General features: G+C 38.9%; 1 non-coding gene across 1 annotated transcript; it reads right to left on the reverse strand.

Annotated features, from left to right (window-relative positions):
• Positions 1 to 14285: 14285 nt before the first annotated feature.
• Positions 14286 to 14358, reverse strand: TRNAK-UUU (transfer RNA lysine (anticodon UUU)). The gene has a single exon. It is a non-coding gene; the product is annotated as a tRNA-Lys (tRNA).
• Positions 14359 to 14581: the final 223 nt, after the last annotated feature.

Consider the following 14581-nt stretch of genomic DNA (forward strand, 5'->3'; position numbering starts at 1 on the left):
TCCCAGCAATACCTCAGGAATTCGTCACTGGAAGTCAATTCAAGAATCTTCTACTCGTTGAACAGTAAGAAATAAACGGCCATGGAGGGACTTGAACCCTCAATCCTCTAGATCTGGAATCAGAAACCTTATTCATTTACACCATGCAGCCATTACCTTATCCGTTACCACACAGCCAATACTGTGAGGTCACTGTACTAGCACGTAAGTGAAAGTGTTGATAAGGGAACATTAGGTTTCTCTTTTTAAATTTTTAAATTTGCAGTTGGAGGCAATTTTAACAACATTCAAAAAAGAAACCAAATATCATCTGAAACCTCTGAGAACAACTACTTAGAATTAAAACACTGAGATTGTGAGATGATCATAAGTGGCATATTTCTTCCAGAGCACTGTCATCTAAGTCACTTATAACAATGATGCATTCGGGTGGAGAATTATGAACCAAAAGCTTATCTCTGCTCTAAAGGGTGCAGATGACAGCATAAAGAGAGGGATTTCCAGAAGCTGGTATATTCGGACCTTTTGGTCCCAAAGATAATACAGTGTTGCTCTAGGGAGAAAAGTCTGGAACCACAAACAGGTGCTCCCTTTGTCAGAATGCCTGCTTTAATGACAGAAAAATATTTATTATAATCCATTCATAACATAGCTTTTAAAAATTTTATCCTCCACCCACAAGTAGAAGAATCACCTGAGACAGAGGTGCAATGAGGTAGTGGGTCTTGAAACTCCGTAGGAGCGTGGCCTTAAGTGGGAGGTAAACTCTGGTGACTTCCAAGCTACATCAAATGGAAAGAAAGCTTGCAGGGACCCTTGTCTCATTGAAATGAGTATTAGGTATTTTGCCTAAAAGTCCTTCCCTAGTTTCCCTGTGAAGTGATCCACGAAACAATTCAAGGTGATTTTGTGTGACCCATCCCCAACTCTGCCTTGTATATTGGTAGGATAGGAGGCATGAGAAATCTACAGATTCCTAAAGTAAAGTAATCACAAATTCCCTCCTTTTTCACATAGTCTTGGTTTCTTGGAAGTGCCAAGTTATTTGGAAGAAATAAACAATAGTCTTTTCCCATTCCCTGTCCTGTCTTTCCTCCCCAGAGAGTTTAAACTTTCCTTCACTCCGAAACGTTCCTATTTGTTCCCAGCTCTATTGTACAGTGCTTTCTCCAGATTTCAGACACAATTCAAAAACTATCTTAGGTCATACTCTGGATGGTATGTCTTAATGTATATATAGTCATCAAGGTAATTATCAATTTCCATTGGATGTGAATAGTAAAGGGTATCCATGACATGAAGACATGAAGGAGGAAGAGAGAAAAGGAGACCTAAGAGAAGGAGGGAAGAAATAAAATAAAAAGAAGTAGGAATGGCTCACAGATGGTAGAGAAGTTGCATCATAAAGAAAAGCAAGCATAGAGACACAGAAGATTAAATCCATGCACCTTTGCTTGCCCACCATTATGAAACGTTCTCACCAGTCTCCAGTTTTTCTCTCCTTCAACTCCTTTCTCCTCTGCCTCCCAAGACTCTAAGAAAAATGTACAAGACAATGCAGAGGAATATGAAGAAGAGTAATATGAGTGTTGCTTTGAGAAAAATAGATGCAGGTGGGTAAATAAATGTCTTAGTAGCCAAATGCTTAATCACTGCACGACCAAGGCTCCTAGAGAGATAATAGTTTTTTTTTTTTAAATAGTTCTGTGTTGAATAGCTGTACTATTCATTTCCACTAGAATCCAAAGCCTTGAAATGCAAATTTTTGTTAAGAAAGTAACTATGTGAAATTCACCCAAGTTGTGGAAACCCGGGATAGAAGCAAGGAACTTTGGACCTCCAGGCTAACGCTTTGCCAACTGAACTATTTTGGCAATCTTAAAATGCATTGTTTTAGTCATTCCTTCAAAGTATTATCATATCTTAACTTATTCTATATTACACACTCAGACAAAATTATAACGGCTCCATTGCCGTTCATGCCTGAAAATGGGATCCAATTTTCGAGGACTGTGAACTGGTTGGTAGAGGACAAGGAAGGTGACAAATGGGAGGAATAGGTAAAAGGGACGAAGCTTTTCTGCTTGGTAATTTCTGTCTCTTTCACATTCCAAGCACTGCTCAGAAAACTAAGGGAATTTTAAACGAAATGATGGAACCTCTTCTTTCCCTCTTCTCTTAGTTCTTTTTCTGTCTTGCTCTTCAATGACACTGGAAAAGGCAACAGAGGATTAGAGACCAGGTTAATGTGGTGGCGGGCTTCTGGCTTTGAATAGAAGAAATCATGAACAAGCCAATTCTGTTTTCTCTATTTTCTTCCTTTTCCTTGTCTTCCTTGTGTTGACACAGCCATCCTGAGTGGTGAGGAGAGGCAGGGCATATAAATGGGGAAACATTTCAAGGCAGTAAATTGGATAATGTGCTTAATATCTATGAGTATGCAAAATGTGTTTTAAAAAGGAGATAAATACAGAACTGTTGGGAATAGTAAAAAGCAGATGAGTGTGCATGGTTTTGAATCCTCTCAAGGAAAGGACGCTCCTATTGAGCCACACCTCTCTCATGACAGAAATGTCATGAAGAACTTCCTTGAAATATTTGCCATATTTCTAAGGAGTTTTTGCAGATTTGATAGTTGACAAGAGAGAAAATCCATTGTTTCAAATCTCACTATTTCTAAACCTCTAAACTACATCAGGAAATAAGTAAAGAGATTTCAGACCAAAAAAACACTTTCTGCTTCTAGGACATTCCACCCCATTATCCTACTCCAAGATTCCTGCCCTAGAAAATTGCCCTGCCCATTTTTTCCTGCAATCACCAGGAAAGATGTATGATGTTTTTTCGACTTCTCTCTATATCTACTTTTTCTTTTTTTCTCTTCTTACAAGGTTTTTCAAGCCCCCTTCTCCTTAAAAAGAGGTGACTAACCACAGTCCAGGAGAAGACATTTCAATACTTATATCTGATGAAGGACCCTTATGTAAAATAGATGAAGAACTCTTAGGAAACAATAAGAAAAAGGAAGGAACCTCAATGAGAAAGAACAAAGACTAAACATAGAGTTCGCTAAAGAATATACTTAACAAAAATTAACAAACACAATGAAATAACACTATCTTTCACCAAAATTGCTTTAGTTAAAATAAATGATGATACCAAGTGTCTCTGATGACACAGAAATGAAACTTTCATATATTGCTGATGAGATTGTCAACTGGTACATTCACATTGGTACACTATTTGGAAATATTGCCACAAACAAAATAAACATCAACTTACAACCCAGAAATTCCGCAGCTGCAATTAGACCCCCCAAAAATGCATGCTTATTCCTCTTGAAAGACGAGAATGTTCATAGCAGCATTAGCCATTTCAAAATGTGTACCAGCAGTAAAATGAATGAAAAGAATCTGGTGTCTGGTATTCATACAATGGTACTCGTCAGAGCAGTGAGCAAGAAATACTGCTACTAGAAACAGTATGGATGCATCTAATAAAAAAAATATTTGAGTGAAAGAATTCATACTCAAATGAGCACGTACTGTATGATTTCATTTCTTCTATTTCAAACCACAGGAAAAACCAATCTATGCTAGTAGAGGTCAGAGGATTGGTATTGATTGGAATTGAAGGGAGCTCCTGGGAGCTGAAAATTTCCTTATCTTGGTTTGAAAGTTGGCTCCATGGTGTATATATGTATACATTATTCCACGAAACTGAATAATTAAGTTTCATGCATTTCACTCTATGTGAATCTAGCCTGAATTTAAACAGAGAAAAGGAGGAAGAAGGGTTTCTTTGAATATCTTCTTACTTAAAAAAAAAAAAAAACCAAGCCCATTGCCGTTGAGTAAATGCCGACTTACAGTGACCCTCTGGGATAGAGTAGAACTGCCTCATAGAGTTTCCAAGGAGAAGACGATAGATTTGAACAGCCAACCTTTTGGATAGCAGCCGACCTCTCAATCACTGCACCAGCAGGGCTCCACCGCCAGTAGATCTTCTGTCTTCATTGTTGTTGCTGTTAGGTGCAGTCAAGGTGATTCTGACTCATGGTGATCCCATCAGTGCTGTTCAAATTGTGGTCTGCAGACTGGTGCCTGTCTAGGAACTATTTTTTAGCTTACTGTGAGCATTAAGCTTACTGTGAACATTATAAACTTTTGTAACAATTTGACATGCCAGTACATTGGAATTGTCTTATTAAGGAAGGTAGAAACAAATTTGTATGTAAATTGGAACAGTTAGGTATGGTTCATATCTAATATCCTTTAGTCAAATGTTTGTCTTAGTATACAGTATAGTATGCAGGGTTCCTTTTTATGTGTAAAAAAAAAACCATTAAACACTTCCAGATACACTAAAACATCTTTTACATAATAATACAGTAATAATATATTTTGATGCAATTTGCGGAATTGTGCCTGTTTGTTCTTTCGAACCATTGTATGTACCTCAGATTTTTAATATAATAGACTTTACACAGGATGGTTCATTAGTACAATTTGTATGTAAGTTGGAGTTTTGTAACTTGGGCTTGCTTGTAATTAGAAAATTGTCCCACAACCATGTCTAGAACTCACCTCTGTTCATTTTGAGTGGGACCATGTTGATCTAGGTTATACTACCTGTATCCATCCCTTAACTGCTCTTCTTAATAGCGAAGGGAACTTTGACAAATTGCTTTAGCTCACTGGGACTCAATTTCCAATATCTGAAATGGAAATAATAACAAGCCTGTCTAACAGAATTGATGGGAGGGCTTGATGAGTAAATATACATAAAATACTTTAGAAAGGTATCGGCACATATATAAAGAATCACTAAAGTTCATTATTGTTGTTGTTGATGTTAGTTGCTGAGGAGTTGATTCCAACTCATGGTGACTCCATGTATTACAGAGTAGAAGTGCTCCATAGGATTTTCTTGGCTATAACCTGTACAGAAGCAGATCACCTAGCCCATCTTCTGAGGTACCACTGTGGGGGTTGGAAAGTCCAACTTTAGGCTAGCAGTTCAGTGCAAACCAAATGTGCCACCTAGGAATCACACTTCTATCATTGTTCTCATTACTCTTATTTTTGAACATTTGTTTTGTGTCAAGTACTCAATTCTTTGAACAACACTGAGTATTATCTAAAATCTACTGATAAAAGCTCCAAGCATTAAAACAAAATAGGTGATTTATATTAGCAAGTAAATAAAATCTGCTCTTTTCCCTAAACTAAGAGATGACATATGAGACATTCACACTTTAGTTGTAAAATTACAAACCTAGAGTTTCTTCCACTCACCTAATTGTTTTACAGTAGTCTGTGATCTTTTTTTTTTTTTTTTTTTGTGATCTTAGTACCCGTACCAACTTCTTTATTTTCCCACTTACTTTTTATAGCCACTGCACCCAGCCCTCACTGGTTTATCCCTATGACCTTCTCCACTGAATTGCCCTTGGTTTGCTGCCACCACTCCATCCCCAGCAGCGGCCATGACTGACTGGAGGAGGTGAGAAGCGGGAAATCAAAACCCCTTGACTCAAGGACAACTCTGCTCTGAGATTTATATCCCAGCGCCCCTTTTACATAAAAGAAAAAACAAAAAAACAATGAAACCCATTGTCATCGAGTCAATTTCAACTCATAAAGACATGTGTCAGGACAAATCTAGACTTTACCTAAGAACATATTATTGCTTGGTACTTTCCCTTTCCCATCCTGAAGATGACTCTCTCAATAAATCCTGTACCCCTCAATCCCTGTCTCACACTCCTAATATTCCTCAGACAGGAACCAGGCTGATAGAATTGCTCAACTGTAAACACATGCTACCCTTCATGAAATGGAAGGATGACTCCAAGAGGATGTCTCGAATGGCAGAACTCTCAAACCACAGAACATGAATTTCAGGCCTTGAAAGCTAATGTTGTTTGCCTGGCTAAATTTAGACAGTTCTTGGGACCAATGACTCCTTTCTTTTCTTTCAATTTCATCCTTTTTTTAATTGGAATGTCTGTGGCTGTTATCTTATACCTGTCCCACCATTGTATTCTTGGAAGCAGATAACTTGTTTCTTGAATTTCACAGATTCACAGATAGAGTGGAATCGTATCTCAGGATGGACTATACCTAGAGCCTCGCCCGTACTTAATTTAGAGAATTTCAATGAAGTTTTGGGACTTTTGAGCTGATGAGCTTTGGACTCTCAGTTGATGGTGTGATGGGTTGAGATTTGGGGGGTTGTTGAGATGAAATGAATGTTTTTGCGTGTGGGACAGATGTGAATGTTTGGAGACCGGAGGGCAGACTTCGGTAGATGTAATAATGCCTCAGCGAAGATTTCCATATCGTAATATCCAAAAACTGTGCATATGTTACCATACATGGCAAAAGGGACTTTGCAGATTTGATTAAGTTAATTAATCTGGATTTCCTGGGTGGAACCAGTATAATTCCAAGTTCATTATAAGAGGATGACTTGAGGGCCAGAGTCAGAAAAGGAAATAAGACAACAGAAGCAGAGGTCAGAGTGAATGCAGCCATGAGTCAAAGGACGTTTGTGACTTCTAGAAGCCATAAAAGTCAAGAAATGAATTCTCCACCAGAGTCTTCAGAATGAATGCAACTCTGCTATTATGTTCGGTTTATACCCGCAGGACCAGGAAAGGATTACCCTATTGGCATGGCAAGCATGTGCTTCAGGCATCAACAAAACGGGCACCAGTTTCCAAAGCGAAGACCTACAGATGCCAAGCAGACAGGACACAAGGAAAAGCAAGCACTTTGGTGGAAGTGAAGAGGCATGGCACTAAATGAAACTGATGCCTTTTTATGAATTTTTGATATACAATAACAATTATACTTTCCTTTTAATTTCAGGCAGGTAGGGTATAGCCTCATATTTAGTTCTGTTTTGTAGGTCACATAAGAATGTGCCAGCAGCACTATAATGATGTGAATCATGATGCATCTTGTCCTGCACAAAGTGAACCAAAACCATCTTCAGATTGACCATACCCTTGTACTGGTATTATGCTCTTGTCATCATTCTCATCCCTGTTGGGTACCAAAAGTAGTCCCATGAACTGTGAAGATGCAGCATCAAGGTACAGAAAGTGAGTGTGCAAGTTTTTAAGTATTATTTGAAGACAACAAACACTCAAGGGGATATGCAAAGGGTGCACCAACTAACATTGTATGTGAATGAAATTATTTTTTACTACTTTGTAAGTACTATTTCTTTTGACTATCTCAGTCCTGAAGAACAAAATTACAGGTACTAAGTGAATGTTTCCTACTTCCTAAGTTTGAAATATGTGTTAACATCCAAATTTGAAAGTAAATTTTATTTATTTTCAATTATTCAAATTTATTTGCTATGGTACAACCAAACTTAAAAATTAAATTTAATCTAAGTGGAGCACAGAAATGAAAATTCGCAGAAGATAAAAAGAAAAAGGCTTGTGAATTCCTAAAGACAGTTCCAAAATTGACTTCCTTTTTAAAGCGTAATGAATCAGAAGAGACTTCTACCATTGAGTGCTCGAGTTTAATAGGTGCAATTGTTGTATTGGTACCCTAGTGCTCAAAATACTAATAGTGACATGAATATAACAGAATTTGATCCAAATTCTGCACCCATTCCTTGCTGTAGCAAAAAAATTAATAATGGTGTAGAAAGTGAAACTATTTTAGAATATGAAATTGTGACATCTGCAGAGCCCATAAATAGCAGAAATATAGATCCTGCTTTGTGGAATAGTTTTTCTTCTAATGATGTAAATTATTGGATCAAAAGAAGGCCAAGTGATTATCAACATCACAGTGAACTATCTGAAACTCAGGTTGAAAATTTCAGGATGGTAAATAAACAAGGCTCTGTAGTCAGAATATACTTCTCGGGGGCAAAGCTAATGATGAAAATTATAAGAGAGATTCTGCATTAGTAGCCTCTGTATATTGTTTTGTTTGCAAACTATTCAGTTCTAAGTCATTTAACCCTGGATTTGCTACAGATGGATTTAGCAACTTGAGCATGATTGATAAACATGAAAACAGTTCAATTCACAGAGATTGTATGTTGTCATATTTAAACCAAAGACATGATTTTCACTTAATTCATGAACTGGAAACAAATTAATGAAGAAAATCAGTATTGGAAAGCCATTTTGAAACTCATTGTTGCAGTCATTATAACAATCACTGAACATGGGCTATCTTTTCAAGGAAGAAATGAAGTGTTTGGGTCCCCACCAAATGGAAATTTTTAGGGTTTAGTTGGACTTGTTTCTCAGTTTGATCTATTGTTAGCAGGTCGCATCTCAAAATATAGTAACACATGAAAGGGCAACCCATCACATTTTTCTAAAACAACATGTAAAGAATTAAGAAATTTAATTAGTGATAAGTTGATCAATTATTTTCAGTGAAATAAGTATAGCTTGATGTTTTAGTTTGTAGATTCCATCCTGATGTTTCTCATACAGATCAGCTCAGTATTATTTTAAGATATGCATCTCCAACAGAGAGAAACTCTGGTGGTGTAGTGGTTAAGTGCTATGGCTGCCAACCAAGGTCCACAGTTTAAATGCACCAGGTGCTCCTTGGAAGCTCTGCGGGGCAGTCCTACTCTGTCCTGTAGGGTTGCTATGAATCTGAATCAACTCAACAGCAAAAAGTTCGCTTTGGTTTTTTGGATCTCCAACAGATGGAAAACTTGTTGAGCAATTTTTCACATTTACTAGCTTAGAAATTCAAAGTGGGGAAGAATTTGCAAATCAAGTACTTTGCTATTTTATTTTTGCTTCAACATAAAAACAACACACAGAAGTTTATTCTCTCATGGTCTAGTAGACTAAAAAAAAAGAAGCCCAAATTTAGGGTGTCACCTCCAGGGGAAGGCTTTCTGTCTGTCAACTCTGGAGGAAGGTCCTTGTCATCAATTTCCCCCCGTTCTAGGAACTTCTCAGACTCAGGGACCCCAGGTCCAGAGGATATGCTCTTCTCCTGGCACTGCTTTCTTGGTGGTATGAAGTCCTCCCTCAAGTATTTCACTATTTATGTGAACTGTGCAAAACTGATTTTTCTAAGCACAGGGGCCAGTCCTATGACAATGCTGCCAATTATAAAGGCATACAACAGAAAATATTAGAACCTAATGAACGGGCCATTTTCATACCATGTGCTGCAGACACATTGACTTAATCTTGAAGGATGTAACTACAATAGCTTGTTGTCTAGAAGCAGTTGATTTTTTTTCTCTACTGTTCAGTTACTCTACATATCTTCTGCAGCCCTGCTAACCGATGGGAAGTTCTTAAAAACATATTTAGGCAATGATCGAGTGTTAAATTGTCTTTCTAACACAAGCTGGGAGGCGCATGCTGTAGCAATGAGTGCAGTCCTGGAAGCATACACTCAAATTCTAGATGCCTTGGAAAATACTGCTGAAGACCAGACATAAAAAGGAGATGCCAAAGGAGAAACGGAAAACATAGCCAAGGAGAAGCAAACACTAGAGTATGAATTTATATTGATTTTGTGGAATAATGCGGCCTTTTCATCAGATGAGTCAAGCTCTCCAAGATTCAGAAGTAAATTTAAAGGCATGCACAGATCTCTACCAGTCATTAACAGGGTATTTACATAATTCAAGAGAAGCTTTTTAAAAATTTGAAAGTACAACAATACAAATACTACCAAATACTGATTATCAAGCAGTTCTCCATCACAGATGCATTAGAAAGAAACAAGTAAAACGACGGAAGTGCTCCAGAAGTATCATTGAGTGCCAGAGGTCAATTTCTCTTAACTGCAAAATACACCATCATTGACACACTTGAATCTTGAATGAAAAGAAGGGCGAACGTGTATGAAGTTCTTTGAAATAGATTTTTCTTAAACAATGTGGATGTATTTGATGGAGAACGCATAAAGACATCAAAGAAATTAGTGCAGGTTTATCTCAATGACTTAAATACAGACTTTTAAGGAGAAGTGTCACTCCGTCATTCTTACATGAGAACTAAGTTTGCAGATTCAGGAAAGACAAATTTTACTCATGTAGGCATGTATGATTGCATAACAGGAGATAAAATAAAGGCGTATTTCCCAATGTTGAAATTGCTTTATGCATATTCCTAAATTTAATGATCACAAACCGTACGACAGAATGCTGGTTTTCGTTCCTAAAGATACTCAAAAACCCTCAATGTGCAACAATGATTCAAAAAGGACTCTACCCATTATCTTTTTTATGTATCAAAGTAGATATTGTTCAGCAACTTATTTGTGATTAAATCATTGAAGAATTTGGAAGAGCAAAAAACGAATTTTTTAAATTATAAGACATTAGAGATGAAAGATCTACTTAAAAATAAAATATAAGTAATTTGTTGTAATATTTGTTTTTTAAAATTTTTATTGTGCTTTAATTGAAAGTTTACAAATCAAGTCAGTCTCTCACACAAAAACTAATATACACCCCGCTATATACTCCCAATTGCTTCCCCCACAATGAGATAACCTGTTCCCCCCGCCCCCCCGTTTTTGTGTCCTTTTTGCCAGCTTCTAACCCCCTCCACCCTCTCATCTCCCCTCCAGGGAGAAGATGGCAACATAGTCTTAAGTGTCCACCTGATTCAAGAAGCTCACTCCTCACCAGCATCTCTCTCCATCCCATTGTCCAGTCCAATCCCTGTCTGAAGAGTCGGCTTTGGGAATGGTTCCTGTCCTAAGGGAGCAGGAGAGCAGTGGGATGCAGACCCCAAATTCTCATAAAAAGATCAGAGTTAATGGTCTGACTGAGACTAGAAGGACCCCGGTGGTCATGGCCCCCAGAGCTTCTGTAATATTTGTTTTATGAACATTAAATTTTCTTTTAAGACATCTTTTTATTTGTTCATGTATAATTATAGCCTTTATTATGAAACAAGCAGCAAAAATGAAGTATGAGCCATTTAAAGCAAAAATGGTGAGTCAACTTGCTGTTGTGGGAGATCAACAGAATTTTACACTGAGTGTTGAAACAACTAAGCTCACAGACTCATTTCCGTTATTATAGAATATGGGGAATATTCTTTCTGTAGAAAATTAGTTATATTGTAAAAATTTGAGTGCCCCACATCCACTAAAATTTTTATAATCCAGTTCATCTCATTCCACTAAAATGGCATATGTCACTTTTATGTCCAGTCTCTAATATTATAGTCACATTTAAAAAGGAGTTACATCATGGATAGCTAAGACATACACAGCTGTATACGTATAACGGACATGTCCCATTGGAATACCTGAGTAAGCAGAGGAGGGTACCCCATAGTTTATTAGTGTTTACGGCCCTCACGTGCCTTAATCCGACCCCTCACAGAACCCATTTCAGACTTCTGACCTCCAGAACTGTAAGATAATAAATTTGTGCTTTTTTAAGCCATTAAGTTTGTGGTAATTTGGTACAGTAACAATAGGTAACTAATCCAGAGTTTGGTATTAGGTTGTACTGTAGCCAGTGTATTGAAAAGATGTCTTACTACCAAGAGAGAGGGATAAGGTTCTTGATGAATTCCTTGGCAGTGTGTTAAAAAATCAGTTTGTGCAGGTCCATTTGTAATTGCATCACATGAAATTGATTAGGAGTTAGTTCTGGAATCTGTGTTTCATACTCAAAAACTTGATCAGTGGAATAATTTCACCTACTACCAGGTTTCTTTTTCAAATGAGTGTATGTAGAAGAGACAAAAAACCTGCGTGCCCTCTTTAAGCCTTGAACTCAGCACCTTCAGGTTAGGAGACTGATCAGAGACTGATCAGCTGTCTACTGCACTAGGGTAGTTACACCAGCTACTTTTAGCAAAGCTCTCAATTCGAACTATTTCAAGCCTTACTGCAATTCCCGAAGCATTAGGTTTTTATATGCTATATACCTCCATGTCCCAAAAGGAATTGAAGCTACCTCATACGTAAGTTGGCTATTGCTCTGAGTTTGTCACAATAACCTTGATCAAAAGTATTTCAGGATTTTACCCTTAAGTAAATAAATATACAACAGCGTGAAGTTTTCCACTCTGCTTTAAATGTCACTCCCTGATGGGTGAGATCCACCAAGTTACTTATCATTTCTGTGCCTCATTCTCCATCAGGCAAATGGAGATCATAGTAAAAGTACCTGTCTTTTGAGGCAGTTAGGAGGACTGAGTGACAATAAATGTAAGGAGAGTGCATGGCACATAATAAGTCCCTGATAAATTTTAGTTGTTATTTATTGTTGTTTTGGACAAGTAGCAAGTAAACCTGTTCTAGGGAAAGAATAACGTGTTGGAAAACATTCTTTTTTCTCTGCAAAGGTTAGGATTTAAAATCCGTCAGCGTGGGTGGTAGCGTGTCCAAGCGGTCTAGGGCACTGGATTTAGGTGCCAGTGTCCGAGGGAACGTGGGCTCGAATCCCAGCGCACCAATCCTATTATAAATGGAATCCATGTAAGAACAGAATTTGTAGATGTCTTTTGGAATAATTGCCTAATGCTGGTAACATAAAGAAGGAATTTATGTTCCCAATAGTATGTCAGAGTTCTCATGGGGCAGTGCTTAATGTGATTGACTGCTAACCTTTCGGCAGTTCAAAACCACCAGAGGCTTAGCGGGTCAACCTGACTGTGTTTGGCGTTTGGATAAGACCAATTACAGCGTTATAAGGAAAATCAGACTGTTATCATTTCTGTCTATTCTTTATATCTAAGAACTGTATTTCGTGCCCAAGGGAACATTTTGTTATGTTTTTAAAATCTTTGTGTTGAATTAAATATAACTTTCACATATTTCAAAATTACAAAAACGAAAGTGTATATATACAGTGAAAATCTTGCACTTCCACAACCTCCCCTTTTACACCATTTCGTGACAACAAGTTTGGCTTTTGGTCCATCAAGTAGGGACACCAGAAACCTAAGTTTCACATCTTCCACTGTCTGTTTATGATACCAGGATATCACAAAGCATAGAGACAGCCAAAGAAAAAAGATCTGTTAGAGAGCACGCTAGCCGCCCGCTCTCACCTCACCGAGGCGGTTTGACCCGGGTTCCTGAGGGTCCCATCCAGTGCCCCGCACCCCCAAACCTTCGGGCTTTTCGCTCACTGCTTATCCTAGGGGTGCTGGACCCTGCTGCCTCACCCTGCCTCCCACAGCCCTTTTACAGTCCCAGGCAGAATCTTCTAGGGCCTAGAGCTACTTACAGGTTCACAGCCAGCAGGCCAGGCCCTCTGAGCGTCCTAGGAGGGAATCCTCTGAGGGTCTGGGAATTGAGCTCGGGGAGTCACCGCTGGATGCAAGGGCCAGGTTAGAGGAGAGAATACTTTCTTTGCGAGTCTATGACCTACTGTGCTTGAAAGCAGGCCTTGGGTGAGTAGAGGGCACAGTGGTGGTTCGCTGGAGCCATAGGTTATTCACCTTAGGACTGTGCCTGGATCAGGAACCCCATGAGGTCAGCCGGCCTCACTTCACCTCCGCCTTCTCCCAAGAAGACCTACACCTCTGGTTGTGTGATTAGAGTCTTTGCAGCCCTAGACATTGGCATCGTGGGATTTTAAGGGAGCGACGATTTTAAGCGAGTTTCTGTAGCTGATCTCCACCCTCCTAGCTTTCCCTTTTCTCCCCTCCAAATGACTACTTGCTGTGAGCCCAAGTGTTGAGTACTTGGCGGTCTGAGTCTCTTAACGGAGTTCTTTTGTTAGAGACCCTCACTTAGGGCATTCGAACGAAGAATCTAAATTACAAAAAGATGAGGCACAGTAACAACAAAGTTTGTTTTTAGAAACCTTCCTCTCATTTGGAAGGACTGGGTTGCCTCGACTTTTACTGACCTCTTGTGGTCAGTGTAGAACTGCTCCATAGTGTTTTCTAGGCTTTCACCTTTCAGGAGCAGATTACCAGGCGGGTCTTCCGAGGCACCTCTGGGTGGGTTCAAACCGCCAGCCAGTGCCCCACTCCCCCATCTCATCCCCTCAGGCTTTTCATTCACTGCTTATCCTAGGGGCGCTGGACCCTGCTGCCTCTCCCTGCTTCCCACAGCCCTTCTACAGTCCCACGCAGAATCTTCTGGGGACCAGAGCTACTTACAGGTAGCGCTTAAGTCTTTGCTCTTTCTCTGCTCTCATTGCTCTATTCTGTTTCTTGTTGAGCAAGGCAGGAAGAGAGGAATGAAAAAGTCTACAGTAAATGTCGGGATGGGTTTCCCTAAGAGGAAGCAGAATGTTAACAGAGTTCTAAGAAATAAGGAGGGTAAAATGGGGATAACTGCCTGAACAAGGACTTGAACCCTGGACCTTCAGATTAAAAGCCCAATGCTCTACCAACTGAACTATCCAGGATCATACTTCCAACTTTTCTTGGGTCCCTACTGGGGATTTTAGGTAGGCCAATTGGTTTGTAATTTTCCTGTTTGCCAAGAAGATTCTGTTTCAAACAGAGTTTATAATTGCTAGAAGAATTTCCCTTCCTTTTATCTTGTCTTCTGTCTCTTTAGACTTTCAGAAATAGGCTTCGTCGGCTAGACAAAGCACTGCCAGCTTTCAGATCACATTGCTATACTCA

Source organism: Loxodonta africana, chromosome 1 (genome assembly GCF_030014295.1).
Source record: "Loxodonta africana isolate mLoxAfr1 chromosome 1, mLoxAfr1.hap2, whole genome shotgun sequence".
Taxonomy (NCBI): Eukaryota; Metazoa; Chordata; class Mammalia; order Proboscidea; family Elephantidae; genus Loxodonta; species Loxodonta africana.